This window comes from Lithobates pipiens, unplaced genomic scaffold, assembly GCF_037356315.1.
Source record: "Lithobates pipiens isolate NorthernLeopardFrog02 unplaced genomic scaffold, aLitPip1_a1.2 Scaffold_8, whole genome shotgun sequence".
Classification (NCBI taxonomy): Eukaryota; Metazoa; Chordata; class Amphibia; order Anura; family Ranidae; genus Lithobates; species Lithobates pipiens.
The window spans coordinates 422,919,122-422,934,325 of NW_027507903.1; the positions used below are offsets into that span (position 1 = coordinate 422,919,122).

Below are 15,204 nucleotides of genomic sequence, written 5' to 3' on the forward strand. Positions count from 1 at the left end.
GTATAACAAAAGTCAAAACTTTTTTTCCTAATTTTGGATACAGTGCAAAAGGATTAGAAGACCTGTCTGTTTTTATTGCTGTCTGCGTCCCCATTAGGGAGATTCACCCGCTCTAATTCTCCTATTTAACATAATCATTGAAAGTGAAAGTAAAAGAAAATCCAAAATTTTGGGTTGTCACCAGAAAAGTAATAGAGAGGAAATCTTCCAATGGGGACACTAGTTCTGGTGACCTGGGGATTTCGCCTCACTTCCTGAGGAGAAAATCTCCACAATGGGAACAGATGGCAAAAAAAAAATCTGACGGGGTTATAACCCACCCCTGCTCTATCCAAAATAAAAAAAAAACAAAAACAAATGCCTATAGATCTACTTTTTTACTGCTGTTTTTATTTTTTGCTAAATAAACTAAAAAAAAGCTAACATTTTGAAAAAAATTCATTTTTCTTTGTTTCTGTTATAACATTTTGCAAATAAATGATCTTTCTTCATAAATTTAGGGCAAAATGTATGCTGCTACATTTCTTTGGTGAAAAGAACTCAAATTCGTGTATATTATTCAGTCTGTAGGAAAGCTATAGAGTCCACAAACTATGGTATATGTATCTGAAAATTGATCAGTCCTGATGTACTGACGGCCTATCTCATTTCTCGAGACCCAAAAATGTCAGGACAGCACAAAAATCCCCCAAACTTGCCCTTTTTTGGAAAGTAGACAATCCAAGGCATTTAGTAAGAGGCATGGCAAGTTTTATGAAGTTGTAATTTTTTTTTCACAACTTGGAACAACTTCTTCACATTTTTACTTTCAATATTTTTTTATTGTATCAAGGTATAGTGATACAACAATAGAGACTGAAACAGTTTAAAGCTATCAGTAGGTATTCAATGTTAACATAACAACAAAGTAATCCAAAAAAAGTAGTGTCATTTGAACAATAGACAAAGGGAAAGTAACTTAACCTATTATTAACCATGAACATTCAAGATACAGTTGTCGAAGGGAGAAGGGGGGAGATTAAAAATAAAAAAAGAGGGGGAGGGGTGGTCACCAGTGTGAAGTATACCCCTGTTAGTGATTCTTGGGTTGGTTTACATTACCTTGAATCTTAACCACTTGCCGACCGCCGCACGACGATGTACGTCCTATTTTTGAAGAGGGATATCTCGGTAACGGCAGCAGCTGCTGCCACAACCGAGATATCCATCTCTTCAGGCGGCGGTTGGCTGTACGATAACGGTGGTCTCCGCGGCGGATTCGCCGCGAGATCACCGCTATCGGCGGCGGGAGAGGTGCCACCCCCCCTCCCGCCGCCCTCCCGCACCTTCCGCTGCTTACCGGAGCCGTCGGTAGCGGCGGAGGCGATCGGGCCCTTCCGTCTGCTGGGCATAGAGACAAGTGAGGCTAAGATGGCCCCCACTCGTCTCTATACCATAGGAGGGCGGAAGCGACGTCCAAAGTCACTTCCGCCCATACCTCTTAAAGGTATATTTTTTTTTTAAATGTCAGATTTTCTTTTTTTTTTTTGGTTGCATTTTAGCCCAAATATGAGATCTGAGGACTTTTTGACCCCAGATCTCATATTTAAGAGGACCTGTCATGCTTTTTTCTATTACAAGGGATGTTTACATTCCTTGTAATAGGAATAAAAGTGATCCATTTTTTTTTTTTTTAAAACAGTGTAAAAATAAATAAAATCAATTAAAATAAATAAGAAAAAAAAAAATTTTTTTTTTAAAAAACACCCCGTTACGACGAGCTTGCGCACAGAAGCGAACACATAAGTGAGTAGCGCCCGCATATGAAAATGGTGGTCAAACCACATATGTGAGGTATCCCTGCGATCGGTAGAGCGAGAGCAATAATTCTAGCCCTAGACCTCCTCTGTAACGCAAAAAATGCAACCTGTAGAATTTTTTAAATGTCGCTTATGGAGATTTTTGAGGCTAAAAGTTTGACGCCATTCCACGAGTGGGCGCAATTTTGAAGCGTGACATGTTGGGTATCAATTTACTCGGCATACCATTATCTTTCACAGTATAAAAAAAAATTGGGCTAATTTTACTGTTGTCTTATTTTTTTATTCAAAAAAGTGATTTTTTTCCAAAAAAAGTGCGCTTCTAAGACCGCTGCGCAAATACGGTGTGAAAAAAAGTATTTCAATGACCGCCATTTTATTCTCTAGGGTGTTAGAAAAAAAACAATATAAAATGTTTGGGGGTTCTAAGTAATTTTCTAGCAAAAAAAACTGTTTTAAACATGGAAACACCAAGTCTGAAAAAGAGGCCTGGTCCTTAAGTGGTTAAGTTAACAGTTTTCAAGTTTTGACTGTACACTAATGCCACGTACACATGACCAGACTTTCCAACGGACTAGGTCCGACGGTGTTCCCGGCGGACTTTCAGTGGAGTTCCGACAGACTTCCGAACGAACAGACTTGGCCAGACACAAGCACACCAAAGTTCGATGGATTAGAACATGATGAAATACAATCGGACTAGAATAAGGAAGTTCATAGCCAGTAGCCAATAGCTGCCCTAGCATTGGTTTTCGTTCGTCGGACTAGCATACAGACGAACCGGACTTGAGTAGTCGGAAAGATTTGAAAAATGTTTTATTTCTAGATCCATCTTATTTTTGGGAAAAAAGTCCCCTGGAGCCCATACACGATCATAATATCCGACGGATTCATTCCGTCGGACCTAGTTCATCAAATTCTGGTCATGTGTACACGGCATTAGAGTTGCATAGCCATAGATTCTACTTAACTTTGAATGGTGCAACTGTAAGGTTCATAGTGGCCAACAATTTTTCCATCTCGCATTGGTGGTTTAGGGTAAGGATGGTATCCAGAGGGGAAGGTGGATTAGGTTTGTTTCACAATCTCGTAATTGTGAGTGTTGCGGCGAGTAGAAGTTGTGTAGCTACTACTCGCATGTTGGGTAGTAGTTCCTGGAAAGTCGGGTGTAAGATTGCTAGTTCAGGGCTAGGAGCTATGTGATGGTCACCTATGTCTGACAGTATCGAGAAAATGTTGTTCCAAAATGACCTTAGTGATATAGAGGACCATAATAAGTGGAATAATGTACCTGATACTTGATACAAAGGATAAAACTTAGAGAGTTTGAATGGAATAAGATACCAGGAGTGCCCTACTTTCTGGAAGAGTTCCCAGTGATTCACACACCTAGTTGAGGCATCAGTGATAGAGAAAGTTTTTTTTTCCAATAGGTATCTGTAAAGGTCTTGCCTAAGGTTGCCTCCCATTTGGTAATGATAGTGGACTTTAAAAAAGGAATCCTGTGCGTTGAACACTTTATAGAATAGGGAGATCCCTCTTAATGGAGTTTTAGCTTCTTGGAGGAATGTAAGTATTGTGGCTGGTATGTCTAAGTACTAGGGTAGGGGGTGTTTGTGAAGGAAGGTTCGAACTTGTAGGTAAATAAAGTGTGCTAAGGGAGGAAGATTAAAGTGAGAGGGGAGATATGCAAAAGTATGTAGGGTTGTTCCCTGATATAGGTCTTTTACTAGGGTAAGTCCTTTAGTTTCCCATAGATTCAGGTCAATGCAGGGTATAAAGTGGTGGAGTACTGATAGTGGGATAGGGAGCTTGCATTTAGATGGAGATGAAAGGGGAGTTTCTTACCATATAGTCATAGAGGTTTGCACTGTTGGGATAAGGGAACGAGGAGGTGGGGCTCCTATCTTAAGAGTGATTAGGGTTGATTTAGAATCTTTACGCAGAACGGTTTTGGATTCCATGCGTGTCCATGTTTTATGTTTGGGGGGTGTCCACCAATATTTAATTTGATCTCTGAAGCAGGCTTTTAAATAAACCATAACATTGGGGATGCCCATTCCTTCATTCTTCCTATGCCTCATAATGTTGAGAGAGCACCTAGGGGGTATGTGGCAGGGGAAGTAACATTTTCAGGGTCGCTATTTTCCCTGCTGTTGGGAGTTATTTATTTCCTGGATGAGAGAGTTGTTGGGGTAGTGAATCCAGGAAAGATTTAAAATTATGTTTGTAAAGCTGTGAAGTATCTGGGGTCAGTTGGATGCCTAGAAATGATAGCAAGTGAGGGGACCAAAGAAAAGGACATTTTTGATACGGTCAACTGCAAAAAGGCTGGGATAGTAATACCTAGGATTTTGGACTTTGTTGCCCTCAATTCCACACTTCTGGAGGGAAAGATCCAGAGGAGGAGGCAATATTGAAGCTCGTAGGTGAGGGGCAGTTTCATTAGGGAGACTATTATAATATTTGTTTGAGAAACCATTGTCTCCCGGGGGTTTGTGGTTGGGGAGTTGTTTGATGATTAAACAGATTTCCTGGGTTGTTAATGGCTGGGAGATGGACCTGAGTTGATCGTTAGTGAGGCTAGGAAGCTTCACATTGCTCAAAAAACGATTGATAAGCTCAGGAGAGGGTTGGAGAGTGGCCTTATCACTGCGGATATCATAGAGAGAAATCCACAAAGGCATTGGCAAAATCTTTGGTGTTGAAAAGAGTTTTGTGGGATGGGGGTGAGTAATGGCACGTACACACGACCGGAATGTCTGACAGAAAAGTCAGACTGGAGCTTTTCATCGTATACTCTGATCATTTTATATCACATTCTGACTGATCTAGAAATAGAACATGTTCTAAATATTTCTGACAGAATCAATTCCTATCGGGAAAACCGCTCATCTGTATCCTGTTTCGACGGACCAAAACCGATGCATGCTCTGAAGCAAGTATGAGAAGGAAGCTATTGGCTACTGGCTATTGAACTTCCTTTTTCTAGTCCCATTGTACGTGTTGTACTTCAGTCAGCCTTTGGTGTGATCGTGTGTATGCAAGACAGTTTCAGCGGAATTCCGTCGGAAAAACCTTCGGAGTTTATTCCGATGGGAAAACTGGTGGTGTATACAGGGCATTAGGGTAGCTATTTTGTGCTTAAGCTGTTTCGCTTTGATTTTTTTTTTTAGCTAACCGAGCTCCTGCTTTGTTATGCAGGCAATAATAGCTAGCTTTGAGGTAATTTAGGTGAACTTCAAATTTATAAAGTAACAGGGATCTTAGTTTTTCTCTCTCTTGGAGAGATTCTTGCACAATCTTTTGGTACAATTGCTTGTTCTCCAAGAGGGATGTGCTCAGTCTCCATAACGGGGGGGGGGGGGTTACAAAGTTTATCGTCAAATTTTAGTGTAATCAGAGCATTGTCTGACCAAGAAATTGTACCAATGTCAGGGTGGAGAACATTTTGTAAAGACATTTTAGTAGTTAAGAAAAAGTCAATGCGGGAATATGAAGAGTGGGCTGCAGATAAAAAGGTATAATCCTTCTCAGACCCATGGAAACAGCACCAGATGTCATCTAACTCATGCTTGTGGAGTAATGGGGTGATGGAGTGTTAAGGTCTCCTTGTAGAGGTGGTAGAGTCCATGGCAGGGTTAAGGGATGTATTGAAGTCCCCACCGATGATCAGGGTGCCTTGTTTTTCCTCCAGGGCCTTGGCAAGTAGTGGGACTAAGAATTTCCTCTTTCATGTTTGCGGCATAAAGGTTGACTAGTGTGAAAACCATTTGGTTAAATTCACAAGTCCTTCACGAATTGAGTCCTTGATGGTAATAAAAACCCTGCAAGCCTTTTTGAAGCCATTGGCTAAGTATAGATGAGAGGGGGGGCGTGGCTTAGCGGCGCATGTAGACGGTCGCACTTCTCTCCTGCTCCGCCGAAAATCCTGACACTTATCCGGTATATTTGAGGACACGCTCCGGAGCGAGCCCCACTGTGACCTCCACGATACCGCGGAGGCGGCGACACGTCCCGAGGGGATCCGGGACGCTTAAATCCATGTCCAGGAGCGGTAAAGACTCCCGGAGCATGCAGGCCGAACTCTCCCAAGATGGCGCCTTGCCACAGCGCTCCTCCAGGGATCAATACAGGGAGGCTGCCCAGAAGCTTCTTTATGGAGGTAACGCCTCGAAAGGGATGCCCTCTCCCCCCTCAGGTGCTGGGGATGCCATGAGCGATCACTCGGCTGCAGATGACACGGTCCCGCTGGAGGATGCAGAGGGATTGTCCCCGGCCTGGAACGCTGTGAGTACACCACGGGGCGGCTTGGTGGGGCCTACTTCCCTTCCCTCTCCATCTGATGGCACGGAACCCACTCTCAGGGACATTTTCTCCGCTGTAACCGCTTGCAATATGTCTATCTCAGCACTTGCTACTGAAGTGAAAGGGGTGAAAGCTGAGATTTCTTATGTGCGGCAGGACATGCAAAAGCTGCGGGAACGCACGGCAGCCATTGAAGGCAGAGTGAGTGCTATAGAGGATGATATCCCCCCTATGCAAAGAGACTTGCAATACAACTGTCACCTTAGTGCACAGCATGCGTCTCGCCTAGACGACCTCGTAAATCGCATGAGACGAAACAACATCCATGCAATAGGCATCCCGGAGCGGGCTGAGGGCAAAGACCCGGTTGCATTTATTGAGAATTGGCTGCTTACAGTATTTGGCAAAGAGGCCTTTTCTCCACTTTTTGCGGTTGAACGCGCGCACAGAGTTCCGTCCAGGCCCCTGCCACCTAGCAATCATCCTAGGGCTTTCCTCTTTAAACTGTTGAATTACAAGGACAGGGACGCTATACTATCCAAGGCCAGAACCATGGGAGGCACACTGGCTATTGACAACGCTAAAGTTTCCTTGTACCCAGATTTTTCAGCTGAGCTGCAGAAGCAACGTGCAAAGTTCATTGATGTAAAGAAAAGATTGCGGGAGCTTAACTTCCTTATGCCATGCTTTACCCAGCACGCCTCAGAGTTGTTGCTCTGGGAGAAACCCATTTCTTTGATCGGCCTACCAACGCAGCTCAATGGTTGGACAGAGAAGATAGGGCCCTCAAAGCTAACCGAGTGCAACACAATGCCCGGCCTGAGGAGAAGGCCCCGGGGACCTAGACGCCGCTGACTGCCTTGAAGTAACTACCTCTAATTCTGCAATGGCCATGTACGGGCTCGGTCTGTTTGAACTATTTTTTATCCCCCTTTTTTTTTTATTACATGTCTGATCTCTGTCCTACAATAGGAGCAAGGTGGCAAAGGGAGACCAACTGTCACGATACACCCTACGCGACACGGCGCACTCTACAGGTGCCGTTGATGTGAAGCTCCTAGTTGAACTAACCTGTGGGTTTCATGGGAGTTTCCTCTGCCTTCCCCCCCCTCAGCAGACGCAGGGGGTTTGTTTGTTACGCAGCCCAAGCGGCTGGGGGCCCTGTTGGTCCCAAACATAGAACTGAGCTTGCAGTCTGTCATCTACAATCGCAAAGTGTTCCAAGGTTTCTACTGTTCCTTTTTTGACTCTTCCACTCCTCTGCTCATAGTAGTCATGATGTTTGCCTATGTACAGATATTTATTTGCAAACTGGGTAATTTTGATGCTCTATTAACTGTAACTCTTCCTTGGTGCAATGCCATGTCCTTTTTGGAGGTGGGGTCGTACCGAGTATTGTATGTTATCCTGACATTATTTGTGGTAGGCCCCAATGGCGGTTGAGCTAAATGTCCTCACTTGGAATGTGCGGGGTCTAGGTAATCCGGTGAAAAAAATAGCTGTATTACGCCATTTAAAATCAATGAATGCAAGTGTTGTGTGTCTGCAGGAAACGCATTTTGCGGCTGATCCCCCCCCTAGCCTGAGCCCGCGCATGTATGATGTTCAGTACCACTCCACATACTCCTCATACTCCAGGGGGGTAAGCGGGCTTGTACGTAAAGGTGTCCGGTTTCAATGTTCTCAGGTACAGATTGACCCAGGTGGCAGATATATTTTTTTACTGTGCAAGGTCCATAGGTTGACCTGCATCCTGGCTAATATTTATGTGCCTCCGCCGTACTCGGCGGGGGTTCTCGGGAGCCTGGCAAAATTTATGGCACAATATCAGGAGGTTCCACTGCTGGCAGTGGGAGACTTCAACAACTATTTGAGTCATACCAAAGACAAGTTCCCCATACCCAGTAACGTGGAGCCCGGCACAGCGGGTTGTACTCCTTTTGCCAGGGTATTGCAGGAATTGGGGCTGACCGACGTATGGCATAGCAGGAACCCGAACCTTAAAAAGTATTCTTGCCACTCGGCCTCCTATGGAGGCCTTTCTAGAATAGACCTGGGCCTGGGTAATGACAGGATGTTGCCACATATTAAAGACTCGGACTACGCTGACAGACACCTTTCTGACCACTCCTCGCCCCGCATTCGGGTATCTTTTCCTGATATGGTTGGGTGCACGGTTTGGAAGCTTAACCCCTTCTGGCTTACGCTGTTCCCGGAGCTAGATCCACTCCGGGAAGCGATTAAAACCTTTCTACTGGATAATGTTGACACTACGAATCTGGGGGTGGTGTGGGATGCCTTGAAGGCTTACACAAGGGGGCAATGCATACAAATTATCAATCGAATCAAATCAGACACTAAAGCTTGGGAGGTGACGGTGCGCTGAGTGGTCTCCGAAACAGAAGACAGGTATATTGCCAATCCCACAGACGACACAAAAAGGGCATGGTTGGGAGCACAATCCATGTCTAGGCAACTGGCGTTGCAGCTGGCTGAAAATAAGCACTTTTTTCTGCGACAGACACCCTTTGAGGAGGGTGAGGCGACTGGTCATATGCTGGCGGTTATGGCGCGAGCGCAACAGTCGTCTTCCACCATTTCGGCTATCTGCGACGACCAGGGGATTGAATATTCTTCCACCTCAGACATTGTTCGTGTTTTTAAAGATTTCTATGAGGACCTGTATACATCTAAAGTGAGACCCACGGAGGGGGAGATTGGGGACTTTCTAAATAGAAGCGAACTCCCGGCCCTGTCATTAGAAGACACTGCTATGCTTAATGCGCCACTGACAGAGGAAGAACTGGGCGTGGCTCTGTCACACTCCCAAAATAACAAATCGCCAGGGATGGATGGCCTTCCGTCTGAATTTTATAAACGGTACCCCTGTACTTTATTCCCCACCCTTTTGAACGTTTATACTGAGGCTCTTGAGCGAGGGTCTCTGCCGAGCTCCATGAATGAGGCAATTATTGTGGTCTTGTTGAAACCAGGCAAGGAGGCTAGATCCCCGGGCTCGTATAGGCCTATATCCTTGCTGACGGCGGATGTCAAGCTGCTGGCAAGGGTATTGGCGAACAGACTGGCCAAGGTGATACATAAATTAGTGCATAAAGACCAATCCGGATTTATCCCTTCTAGATCCACAGCGCAAAATATTAGGAGGCTCTTTTTGAACCTACAAATCCCAACAGATAACACTGGCAACAGAGCAATTTTCTCCCTTGACGCAGCTAAGGCCTTCGACAGTGTTGAGTGGCCTTATCTGTGGCAAGTGCTGCGGTGTATGGGACTGGGAGACACTTTTATTAAATGGGTTCAGTTGCTATATGCTAGGCCCACAGAGAGACTTAGGGTGAATGGGGACTTGTCGGAGCCGTTTTCATTGTACAGGGGCACTCGGCAGGGGTGCCCTCTATCACCCCTGTTGTTTGCTCTAGCTCTGGAGCCACTGGCAGCTAGGATACGCGGGGACAAAGATATAATTGGGTTCCAAAGATCTATGGGTACGGATGTGGTGTCCCTGTACGCTGACGACACCCTGCTGTACCTAGGGGACACGCAGGGATCTTTGCAGGCAGTTATGGGCCTTATTAAGGCCTTTGGGGAATTGTCAGGTTTTGCCATTAATTGGGATAAGTCAGTGCTGATGCCTTTAGACCCCTTACTCGTCCCTCTCCCTGGTTGTGCAGCGATGGTCCAGATAGTGACTGAATTTAAGTATTTGGGGGTGCAGGTGACCCCGGACCCTTCCCACTATATTGCGCGCAACTTGGCCCCCCTTCTTGGCAACTTTAGGAAAAAATGCACGGCCTGGTGCAAACTACCTCTGTCGATTGCCGGGAGAATTAACTTAATTAAAATGATTTGGGCTCCACAATTACTATATATATTCCATAATTCCCCAGTGTGGATCCCTAGGAGATGGTTTGAAAAAATTGAGTCGCAATTTCGGGAGTTGATTTGGCGGAAAAAAGCAGCTAGGATTAAGTTATCTACCCTCCAGTACAATAAGGAAGAAGGTGGGATGGCGGTCCCGCATCCCAGGACTTACTTTTTAGCATCCCAACTGCAACAGCTAGGGGGGTGGGGTTTGACAGACCTGACCGACCCTATCCGTAAACTGTTAGACATTAACGGGGACAGCGAAACTGCACTTACGAGGTTGGAGGCGGGTTACCCGCACCTAGATTCAAAGGCCCCCACTGTGCAACTGTTGAATACTCTGTGGCCATATGTCAAAAAGACACTTGGAGTATGGGGGTACTTGCCCGACACGCCTATATGGCGCAACAAACAATTCAAAGAACTTCAGAAACTGACAGGCTTCGGCAACTGGGAAAGGGCGGGTATTAAGTATGTCTCCCAGCTGTATGCAGGTCATATATTTAAGTTGTTTTCTGATATTCAAATAGAATTTGGGGTTCCGCACAACAATTTCTTTAAATACCTACAGCTGCGCCATGCGTTGCAAATACAGGCAAGGTCCACTGTGCTGCGGCCTGCAGATCACGCTATTCTTCAATCCATCCTTATGAAGGAGGACAGGAAGGGGATGATCTCGAGCTGCTACAGTATACTCCTTGCACGAATACAGGACCCTGCTAAGCTGCCATGTAGACAGGGGTGAGAGGCAGATCTTGGCCCCATTGACGGGGAAAAATGGGAATTGTGTCTAGCAGCAACCCCTTTGGTCTCACTGTCAGCGTCCCACAAATTGTCACAATTATACCTGTTACATAGGGCCTATAGGACACCCAAGAGACTCCACTCATGGGGCATCAGAGATTCCCCCCTGTGCCCAAAGTGTGAGACAGACCATGGTGATCTTCTTCATATGCTGTGCAAGTGCCCCAAGCTTTTTAGATTCTGGAAGGAGGTTACAGTTATGATTTCTACAGTATATAGTGTGACCATCCCAATGGATCCGGCCGTCTGTCTGCTGGGTGCCCTGGAAGATGATACGCTGACTTCACACACACGCACCGCAGTCCTCAGATTGCTCTATGAGGCACGTAAACTGATTGCCCAACGGTGGATTACCCCAAGGGTGCCTACCAGGGGGCAATGGGTGGACAGTGTGAGCAACTTATTAATTAAAGAAAAATTAACATACCAGCATAGGAAAGTCCCACAAAAATTTTATTTAATGTGGCAAGCATGGCTGGAGGTTCCGGGGTTGGTCCCCTACCAACTAATCAAAGATAGACTGATTCTGGGATAGACACTCGGAGCACGATTGCCCATAGGCTGCTGATAGGGACAGAGAGTGAGCCGTACGAAAACAAGGCATTTCTGCTATTGGAGGAGGGAACGTTGGAATACCACTTTATTATGCTGTTCTTATCTAGAATGTGTACACAGGAAACTAAAAGTACTGCAAAGGGTTACTTTGAATGTAATGTTGTTTTTGACATATTAGTTGCTATGTTTTTTTTCTATCTAAGATACATGATATTGGAATTGTTGCACAGTGGATAGCCTGGTGTATAAGGAATGACGGGGAGAGTCAGTGGACAGAATAATGGTACGTTGTAATAAGAACCTGGGAATAACGAGGGTATGTACCGAAAGGGATTAAATGCACAAATGCAAGGGAATGGGTTGTGAAATCATTCTTTTTGGGACTTGATTATTCTCTCACTGCATCTTACGTTGTTGTAATCAATGTTTTGCTTTTGTTTCCTTATGTCTTTTTCTGCACTGTCTGGTGTATAGTTTGTACTGTGCAACAAGCAAAATAAAAGTTATTTTCTGATTTAAAAAAAAAAAAAAAAATAAAAGTATAGATGAGAGAAATGTTGGAAATTCAGTTGTGGACATTTGTTGGCAATAAAATTAGTTTCCTGAGCAAAAATTATGTCTGCTTTGAGGGAGCAAGCTTCCTTTAACAGTGCTGCACGCTTAAAGGAGCTATTGAGACCTTTAGAGTTAAGAGTAAGGATGAGCCGAACACCCCTCGGTTCGGTTCGCACCAGAACCTGCGAACAGACCTAAACTTTGTGTGAACTTTAGATCCCTATTAAAGTATATGGGACTCGAACATTCAAAATTTAAAGTGCTAATTTTAAAGGCTAATATGCAAGTCACTGTCCTAAAAAGTGTTTGGGGACCTGGGTCCTGCCCCAGGGGACATGTATCAATGCAAAAAAAAGTTTTAAAAATGGCAGTTTTTTCAGGAGCAGTGATTTTAATAATGATTAAAGTGAAACAATAAAAGTGTGATATTCCTTAAAATTTTGTACCTGGGGACTGTCTATAGTATGCCTGTGAAGGGGCGCATGTTTCCTGTGCTTAGAACTGTCCCTGCACAAAGTGTCATTTCTGCAGAAAAAAAATTAATTTAAAATCACTCGCAGCTATAATGAATTGTCGGCTCCCGTAATACAGAGCACACTCATTGAAAGTCATTGATAAAAAAAAAAAAGCGTGGGGTTCCCCCAAATTCAATTGCCAGCCCCTTCAGGTCTGGTATGGATATTAAGGTAAGGGGAACCCCGCGTCAAATTTATAAAAAAAATTGACATGGGGGTTCCCCTAAAAATCCATACCAGACCCTTTATCCGAGCATGCAACCTGGCAGGCCGCAGGAAAAGAGAGGGGACAAGAGAGCACCCCCCCCTCCTGAGCCGTACCAGGCCACATGCCCCCAGCATTGGGAGGATGCTTTGGGGGTCTGTGACCCCTCAAAGCACCATGTCCCCATGTTGATGGGGACAAGGGCCTCATCCCCACAACCCTGGCCGGTGTTTGTGGGGGTCTGCGGGCAGGGGGCTTATCAGAATCTGTAAGCCCCCTTTAACAAGGGGACCCCCAGATCCTGGCCCCCCTGTTTGAAATGGTAAGGGGGTACAAAACGCAGGTTTCTGTTACATCAGAGGGGGGCGGGGTCACCAATATGTCATTGGGGAAGCCCGACTTCCTTCACTAGCGTCAGAGTGGGGTGGGGTCAGGTGGCGGGTGGCCTCGCCCTCCTCATATAAGAAACGCCAGGCTCCCTGCAGTGTCTCCGACAGTGGAGACAGAGGATGCATGGATGGACTGCGCTGGACTGAGAAATCACCCGTCGCTGGATCAGATCAGCCATCGCTGGACCCTGGAGAGATGATCATCCGTCGCTGGATAGCAAGAGTGGATTACCACTGCTGGAATCTTTTTTTTATTTATTTATTTTTTTTAATAAAGGAATTTCTCAAAAGTGTGTTTGTCTTATTTAACTATTTTTTACACTTTCTTTGTGAAATGGTAGGGGTACTTTTGTACCCCCTTACCATTCCAAATGGGGGGCTGGGATCTGGAGGTCCCCTTGTTAAAGGGGGCTTCAAGATTCTGATAAGCCCCCTGCCCGCAGACCCCCACAACCACCGGCCAGGGTTGTGGGGATGAGGCCCTTGTCCCCATCAACATAGGGACATGGTGCTTTGAGGGGTCACAGACCCCCAAAGCATCCTCCCAATGTTGAGGGCACGTGGCCTGGTACAGTTCAGGAGGGGGGGGCGCTCTCTCACCCCCTTCTTTTCCTGCGTCCTGCCAGGTTGCGTGCTTTTAGGGGGACCCCACGTCAATTTTTTTAATTTGACACGGGGTTCCCCTTAATATCCATACCAGACCTGAAGGGCATGCTAGGGTGTTGCCATATGAAACTGTGTCATATTGAGGAAGAAAGGGAAAGGAGTACCTGATGGGTGGGAAGTTCAATATCCATGGAATAATGTTGCATATGGTAGGGTTTTTCAGGTTGATCACTTCTGAGGGGATAGGTAGAGGCTCCACAGATTCAAAAGGTAGTACATTTGACATAGTCAGTAGGAAGGCCATTCCAAGTGACAAGCAGTTTAGTGGGGAGCTCAACCGATAGATGATGCTGTTGTTACGTAGGATTTTTGTAAGTGGAGTGAGATTCTTCCTGTTGATCGCTGTCTGCTGCAATATGTCTGTGAATAGAGAAATACCAATGAATTCTTCTGGAGCTTTTGGACTTTGCTTGGCCGCCGATTAGGGTTGCTATTAAGTTTGGGATTAGTGTTAGGATTATGGTTAACAGGGCTAGCCCTAATCCCAAACCTAGCCCTAATTCCAAACCTAATCCTAGATCCAACTCTAATACCAACCCTAACCATAAACCTAATCCCAACCCTAACCCTAAATCTAATCTCAATACTTATCTTAAACCCAACACAAACCCTAAACGCAACACTAATCCTAACCCTAACCCTAGTTTGATGCCTGTGTTTTCTGCTTTCAACTGCCCTCTCAGATAGATCTAGACATTTTCCTGACTCTTTATACGATCTGTCAAGACCTCTTATGGCCTCAGTTAATTGGTTAATTATTATAATTGAACCACACCCTGCTTCTGCCCCAGCGCACCAGGAGATTGTTCCTACCCTCTTCTCCACTACTTTAGTTTTGTCCAGTGCTGCAATGCTTTCTAAAACTCACTCACAGCTCAAGTGCATCAATCCCATCCACAGCTCTATTATACTGCTCCATGATATATGTCCCATCAACCTCTGTAGTGACATGGTTCTCCAACACAGTCATTGTCAGTGTACGCTAATCTCCCTGAATACACAGCCAGTGTTGTCCTCTGCTGATGGATCATTTTCTACCTCTTCTTCTCCCTGCATAGATTGTTCATTTGCCAGAATATGCACACTAAAGCAGGGGAAGTAGCTGAGCGATCATATAAAAGCCTATGTGGAGCAAGAACGTAAAATAGAAAACAGGAGAAGCGTGTCCCTGGAAGTCTGTAATACACCAGAAATGAACTAGTTTACATGTGCCCATGAGAGGGAGGCTGGCAACAGAGAGGACAGAGAGAGAGAAAGCGATTCCCTGATCACTTTCCCTTGGATTTAGGTGTTCCACATTACAGTTTCTGCTGCAATGACCAGCTTTAGGCCCCTTTCATGTAGGTATTTAGCACATGTGCATTGATTAGCAGAATTTTATGTTTATTCAGATACTGAGACCCATCCTCTGTGCTGAGCCGCTGTATGCAGATGCAGCAGCTGCACAGACACAGTCACATGTCAAATTTTGATACAACACAGGACATCACCGCTCACAGTAAAAAGCTTATGATGTATGCCCT

The 15,204-nt window shown here is 45.2% G+C and overlaps 1 long non-coding RNA gene across 1 annotated transcript in view; it reads right to left on the reverse strand.

The window, feature by feature from the left end:
- LOC143963051 (uncharacterized) overlaps positions 1-14,035 on the reverse strand; it is a 96,282-nt gene extending 82,247 nt beyond the window's left edge. The window contains exon 1 of the long non-coding RNA XR_013270867.1: positions 13,786-14,035. This is a non-coding gene — a long non-coding RNA (uncharacterized LOC143963051). The remainder of the gene's footprint in view (positions 1-13,785) is intronic.
- Positions 14,036-15,204: the final 1,169 nt, after the last annotated feature.